Source organism: Manacus vitellinus, unplaced genomic scaffold, assembly GCF_001715985.3.
Source record: "Manacus vitellinus isolate BGI_N305 unplaced genomic scaffold, ASM171598v3 scaffold_28_pilon, whole genome shotgun sequence".
Lineage (NCBI taxonomy): Eukaryota > Metazoa > Chordata > Aves > Passeriformes > Pipridae > Manacus > Manacus vitellinus.
The window spans coordinates 9,792,343-9,799,419 of record NW_021940122.1 but is presented as its reverse complement, the minus strand read 5'-3'; positions in this window follow the sequence as shown (position 1 = coordinate 9,799,419).

The window sequence follows — 7,077 nt, the reverse complement described above, 5'->3', positions numbered from 1 at the left end:
CTGGCACGTCAGGGATCGTATCCCCGGGCCATCCCAGGCTGCGGTCTGCCTGCGGCGCAGCCTCATCGCTGTGACCACCCAGCCCTCGCCGCGCTGGTCACAGGCACCAGCCAGCCCGAATCGCCATTCAGCACTTTTCTCATGCCCTACTCTGCTCGCTGCCAGCGCCTGCCCGATGTTTTCCTGTTTTTTCACGACCCATCCTCTAACAAAACTCCCCCAATCCGCCCAGCTGTACTGAGATGTGTCCCATCAAGCTGGTCACAGATGCTTCGTGAATATCCACATATTTATGGGTCTTTCCTATCTTGTGAATATCTGCTTTTCATCCCTACACCTGGAAGTGTTCAAGACCATGTTGGACCGGGCTCTGAGCAGCCTGGTCCAGTGGAAGGTGACCCTGCCCACGGCAGGGGGGTTGGAACGAGATGGTCTTTAAGGTCCCTTCCAAACCAAACAGCTCTCTGATTCTATGATTTATGTTGAAATAACTGATGAGAAAACAGATGCACTACTATATGGAGTGGCGTGTTTCACATCTCAATGATATATTCTATAAGTACAACAGCAGAATTAAAAAAGGTGCATGAAATACCTTGTGTGTGCCCACACATCACTCCAATTTTTGCTTTCACGCCATTAAGATCTCACTATTTTGGGCAGTGTTTTGGGGATATGTAAATGTAAAATATCTTATGTTGCAAAGCACGGTACTTATGTATTTAAGCTGTGCATTTCTTAAATCCCTGCATGCCTCCTCTCCTCTACTGCATTAATTTTTGCAAAAAAATGGCTTTACTATCTGCTGAATCATTAACCATCGCACTTGTCAAGAAATGCATCCCTGATGCAGGCGGGGTATGGCCATAAAAAGATAGTTTAAACGCTCCACAAGGATAGAAATGTTTATGGTGCACCTTCAGTATCTCTTTGTGGGCGTGTGAATTAGAGCAATGCGGTCAGGAGGCATTGCCAAGGGCACGTTTCCCCATGCCAGGTGAGAGAGAATAAAGAGTGGAGATCATTTTGGGGAAAAAAAAACAACAAACCTTCATAGCTCTTCTTGTATAAAGCACATGGCAGACAGAGGTGAATTGTGAGAGGGACCTGGAGGAGCTCAGTCAGCATGCATTTCAATAAGCAATATTAAGCTGTTTGACCAAGAATTTCCAGCCCAGCACAAACTTCTTTGTGGCTGGCTCCTTTAGAAACCAGTGATGATTTTCCATGAAGGCAAAAGAGGCAGCAAATTGATGGGAGCCCAATACAGTCTGTGGTTTTAGCATGTTTAAATCTTAGAGCTATCTGGGCAAGTTTGCACACCAGCACAGGATTGCTAGCAAGAGATTTGATCTTCAGCTGGATCAGTTTAGCACATATTAAAGGCAGTTGACTACTGCTTTGCCAGACTTCTATAAGTGTAACATCTTGAAATAAGTGTAACATCTTGAAATATTCATCTGGGTAAAGTCTACGTTTGTTAAGGTTTTACTTGCCAGTATCAACAACTCTCTTCTCTTGCTTTGACTCTAGTTCTGCTCACACAGCTGCCGTGGCTGAGCTGCGGAGAAGGCTCCTTTGGGGTATGGTACTGCTCCAAACGCAATTTTAGACATAGAAAATACAACCCATGGGTGCCTTACGGCGTTGACTGGTTGTCTCCCAGGCTCATTTGAACAGCTGTATGGATTGTCCCTACCCCATCCCCTTCAGTCCCTGAGGCTTCTTCGGTGCTTGGTCTCCTCGCTGAGGCTCCCAACAGAAGAAGGGAGCAGTGTGGACAGCTATGGTCAATGTGGAAAACTGAACTTCTAATGTTAATGGTAATGCCACGAGGATTAGATGAACATCACTTAAAACTAATTCCAGGCATAAGCAGCAAAATGGCTCCAAGTGCCTGGGCCAGGGAGGTGCATATGCCCTGACAGGGAAAGGTACCCAGACTGTCAGTAATGTTCTGGTAAGGGCACGTTTTCGTTTATGTGCTCTGATGATCTTAGCTTTGGGATGTCGCAGTCTCCTTTGCCTCAAAAATCTGGAGCTGAGCAAAGAAGCTTCTCTGATCAGCTTCCACTGGTACCTGCACATGGGCACAGTCCATCACCTCTCCTAGAAAAGTGCCTCAAACGCAGCAGTTCAGGGTGTCCTCAGAAGCTGTGCTACCCTGGGTCCTCACTGAACGAGGTGGTAAGGAGCATTTCCTACACTCAGCTCAGGTAAAACGTGACCAAGACATATTTCACCCAATAGGCACTTCTTCAGGAAGATCGTGGTGGCCCAGGGAAGCAGGGAAAGGCAATCAGTCGGTATTCTCAGAGCCAGCAAAATCTTTGCTTCTCCATATATCAGGATTAAAGAAGAAGCAGGACAGGTAGGATTGGCTCAGAGCTGTGAAGGCAGCTTACAGGGCAATATTAAGAAGAAGACCATATCTTCTCTAATTTTCCTTCTTTATTTCTGTATTTAGGTCTGATTCTCCATAGCCTCATACCTGCCGTATTCACTTACACCAGTGCAGAGTGCATTCAAATCAGGTTCAATTGTAACCCTGCTGATTTGTAGTGTTTTATTACTCTCTTCCCCACCCCCTTGCCAGCTCCTTCTATCTCAGTTTTATCTCTCTATTGATCTGTTTCTCTCATACTCTCTGACACGCTTGCTGCCTTTCATTATTAGCCAGATAAAGCCCGGCGGCCCAAGCATCCTTGCTACATGATGCTCTCTCTGTCTTCCTTCTTCACTTTGGCCCCTAGGTCCTACGTCCTGTGTGTGCTGGGCCCCCACTTTTTTATCTGTTCCTTCTTTATCCTGCATCAAGGGCAAAGACTAGAAAGTTCTTTGAATGACTCGGATCCTGTGCTCTCCAAATGACAAGGTCACCGTTTTCACGAGTGCATAAGTTATCAGTAACATCCCCATAAGTTAGCAAAGTCTGCCTCATCCCTAGATCGGGATGCCAGCTGTTGAAATTAAATTCCAGCTTCCTGGAGTCAGTAAATCCCATGCTTTTGCTTCGTTCAAAAAGCAAACACCTATCTTTATGGTCACAGGGAAACTGTGAAATGTGATTTTCATGTAACCTAAAGAGCTGAAAGTAGGAGGCGAAGGGTGCGGATGAAAGCAAGCCTGTACGACATTTCATAAGTTGAAGATAAATCTTGTGACATGGAGACGTTTTGTGTTGTTATTTCTGAATGTTTGGGATTTCTGATCCTAGCTGTAACCACCCCCTAGCATCATCCCTCTCTTCTGTTCTCACTCTGATCTTTCCAGAAAGAAACCTCCATTCTCTTTATGCTGTAGATCCACCTTCTTTCCTATGCACTCACTGTCCCACTTTAAAGCCCGTAGAGCTGTACAGGCTCATTCTAGGTTGTTCTTCTCTTCAACACCACAGAATCCAAATAACTTGTCAAAACGCTGGAGATATTTTTTCACCAGTCCTTCTCCAAACATAGCAGAGTCACATCTCATGAGACCATTTTTCACAACTGTGTGTAACGTGGGCTCTGAGACAAAAACACTGTAAGGACAAAGGAGGCTGGGGTGAATCTCTTGGATACCAACATGATCCAGAAGGCTTTTAACCCTTTAGCTTGTACTGGGCTAATGCACACGCAGTCATAAGACCTGTACCTAGTTACACCTAAAGTCAGCCCAGTATCAGCTGCTTACAGAGAAGTTTAAAAAACAGTGTTACTGCATGGTAATTCTTCCTCTGATCTGTTCTCACAGCCCTCAGGATTTTGCAGATCAGGAACTGGCTTCCAGACAGGTCTTCAGTTGTGATTCAAAGACTCCAGAAGAGAGAGGATCTTGCACTTCACTTGGTAGTTTGTTTCTGTGATTAATCACTCTCCAGTGACTGGCTCTTGTTATTCTTTGCCAGAATACCTGGTAGACTTTTCTCCAGGAAGGGAGTGATACTGCAGGCAAGTCATGTCTCGTTCTGCTTTTTGATACATTAAACAGGTTGACCTCTTTAAATTACTGAGATCTCCAGCCTTCGGATCACCTTTGATTCAAAGTTATTTTTAAAATATGGAGCATGAAGCACTGTACAGTTTTCCAGCATGGGACTTATTCAGACACAGAGAGAGGATTAATCGTCTCCTCACTCCTTGTCCTCACTTCTGTCTTTGCATGGCCAGGGATCACTTCAGATTCATTCCTGCAGCCGGGACCACTGGTCTTGTGTTTAGTTTTCTGCCTGTTATGATCCCTAAATCTTTTTCAGATTACTCTTTTCAAGACTGTAAGTTGTTATCTGTAGATATGGGCATTTTTTCCCTGTTCATGGCTGTACAGTCTTATAAGAAGTTTTATGAGAACGATCACCTTACCGAGTGGGGCAAGTCATTCTGTGCTAGTCATAGTCTCTTTATTTTTAACACTCTAGCAATATTTGTGCCTTCAGTAAATTGTGTCAGAATGAACTATATCTGCTCACCAAGCACTGAATAAAATGGTGAGTCATACCTGACCCAGGTCTCATTCCTGGGCATCCACGTAAGAAACACTGCCACTCAATGGTGGGCTTCCAGGGATGACCTCCTTTGTGTTTGCAGGGCGTTAAATGGAGTTAACCAGCTCACTTAACCTCCTGCTCTGTTAATGTTGCATAATGCTGTTTTTTCTCATCAGCATGCTTTGGGAAATTAACGCTTCCAGAAGCCTGGATAGATCTAAGCCATCACCTTTTCCAAACAAACCTGTAGTCACATCAAAGACTGACAAGAACAAAACAAGTTTATGCAGAAAGATCAGTTTTCTTCCAAACTAGGCTGATTGGCATTAACTGGAGAATCTCATATCAGCTCTTTGTTGCTTTTGCCTCGAAAACTTTCAGTTCTTGTGTTTGCTCTTTACAAATATTGGCAGGGCACAGCTCTCTTCCAGTCTTCTGGGATGTCTCTGATATTCCAGAGCTTATTAACCAGTTATTTGGTGAGCAACAGGGCCAAGGAAACGGGGTTCTCTACGGACTTCTTTTCTTATATATTCTATACTTTCCACTACCACACCTTCATTTCTCGATGACCTCCTTTCCACAGTCTGCCACATCTGCAAGTCCTTTCCCCTATAGTCACTGGGCTCCTCCACCACCACTCTATAGCATTATACAGCTTTCCCAATATTTTCTGCTTAATTCTTTTGTCCTGCTGGATGGAATGCTCTGATCTGTGAGGCTTTGCCCAGCAGCATGGCTATGGGCTCTGTTCCAGCATTGGTAGCATCTCTTTCCTCTGTCAGGTTGCCGGTCTTCATACAATTTGTTGGAGCTTATTTACATTTTAGACTCTGGTTCTTCTGTCAAATCCATGGCAACTAACAGACAGACAGACAGACAGACAGAATTCTGCAGGTAGCAGGGCAACCACATGGGTCTCTCTTGCCTTGGGAAACAATGCTAAAACAGCAGCACTGGCCCGCTTGCCCTCAGAAGTCTTGGGGGTAAATGATGATCTGTATGGGATGATTTGCAAGTGACTTTGCCAGACAGAAATAACAGCCAATAACACCTGATTTGATCTCTCTCCTCAAATTTCTCTGTAATTTTACATTAGCTTTCCCTTGAAAAGGATACCAAACAAGCCATTCCCTTTATATCATGCAGGAGTGATGCGCAAATGACATCAACCCTTACACTTGCTGTTCCCATCACCTCTGTGGCTTTCCTGACTAGCCCCTACATGTCCCAGTGTTTTCTTGGTCCCTACAAAATCCTCCTCCTTGTTCTCTCTCATATGGCTGACTCCTTTTTCTGCTTTCGATAGTTTTACTCTTCAGGGGGATTTTCAGTGTTTGCGTCATTTGTATTTTCACCCTTTAACTGACCTTTCCCTGGTTGAAATTTCTCCTCTGTTTTGTGCTTCCCAATTATACTAAACACATTCGTCAGGATTTGAAAAGGTCAGAAAGAGCCTGTGTGCCTGATGTAGGCCCTTCCAGAGCTTTCTACCCTCCTCTACTCCCAGGTGAGAAAGCAGGAAAAGAAGTGTTGCTCCACCATGTCTGTACAGGAGGTTTCTTGGGATGGGTGTGCGAGGGCTCACTGAGCAAGCTTTGCACAGATGATTTGTACAAGTCCCATGAGGGCTAGAGATAAAAAGACTGGAGAATGCAACAGAAGTCTGGATAATCTCTGACATAAACCCCCCTGTACATGAAGGGGACAAAAGCCGGGGCCCTCAGCATGTGCATGGCTGTTGATGCACAGTGGTGCAGCGTCTCACACAAACCCCAGCAGTACCATCCTCCCACGCCCTGACCTCCCAGTCACTGTAAGCCTTAGCAGAACTGCATCCCCATGCCAATATGTCCAAACACACACTGATATTACTCCCAACCACGTGAAAAACCTGTCGGCTCTCCTAAACATGCTCACAAATACACATGCAAGACTCGAACGTCCTGGCATGGGAAAGCTCGGAGCAGCCTGGTTCATTAGCACAGGAGCTCGCAGGAGGCCTGATGAAGAACAGGAGACTTCAGCCCCCTCAGTATCTGTCCAAAGTTGGTACAACCTGTTCCAGGCATCCTGCCGTGCTCAGGTTTGGTACTGTGTGTCCATTTGTCACCTCTGTCCATTCCTGATGCAGTGGCAGGTTGCTTTACAGCTCAGTGCTGTCTCTACTATTTTTTATTTTTTTTTCCCAGGGTCAGTCACAGTCTTTCCTCATCGCTTTATGATGAAAAGTGTGATTGTTTTTGAGGATCTGAGGAAATTACTTTTTTGCTTCCTCATATTTCAGACCCTGGAGTGGAAACTGTCTCTCTGTCATTGACTTTCTTCTCTCGCCCGTTGGCTGCTCAGCTGCTCCCTTCGGATTTGGTCTGTGCTTTCTGTTTGGTTCTTGATAGTGGAGGGAGATTTTCCCTGTGAAACACCCGGCCCCTCAAAGGCACATCAGCTTCTTTCTTTAATTTCGCTGTCACATCCCTACCATTTCCAGACGCATCCCATCGATCCCCGGCATCTACGCCTGGGGACACGCTCAAAAGACTTGGGTGATTTCTCCACCTTGGACGGATCCCCCCCTCCCCATTGCTCCCACTGCACCCGTGTGTCCCACG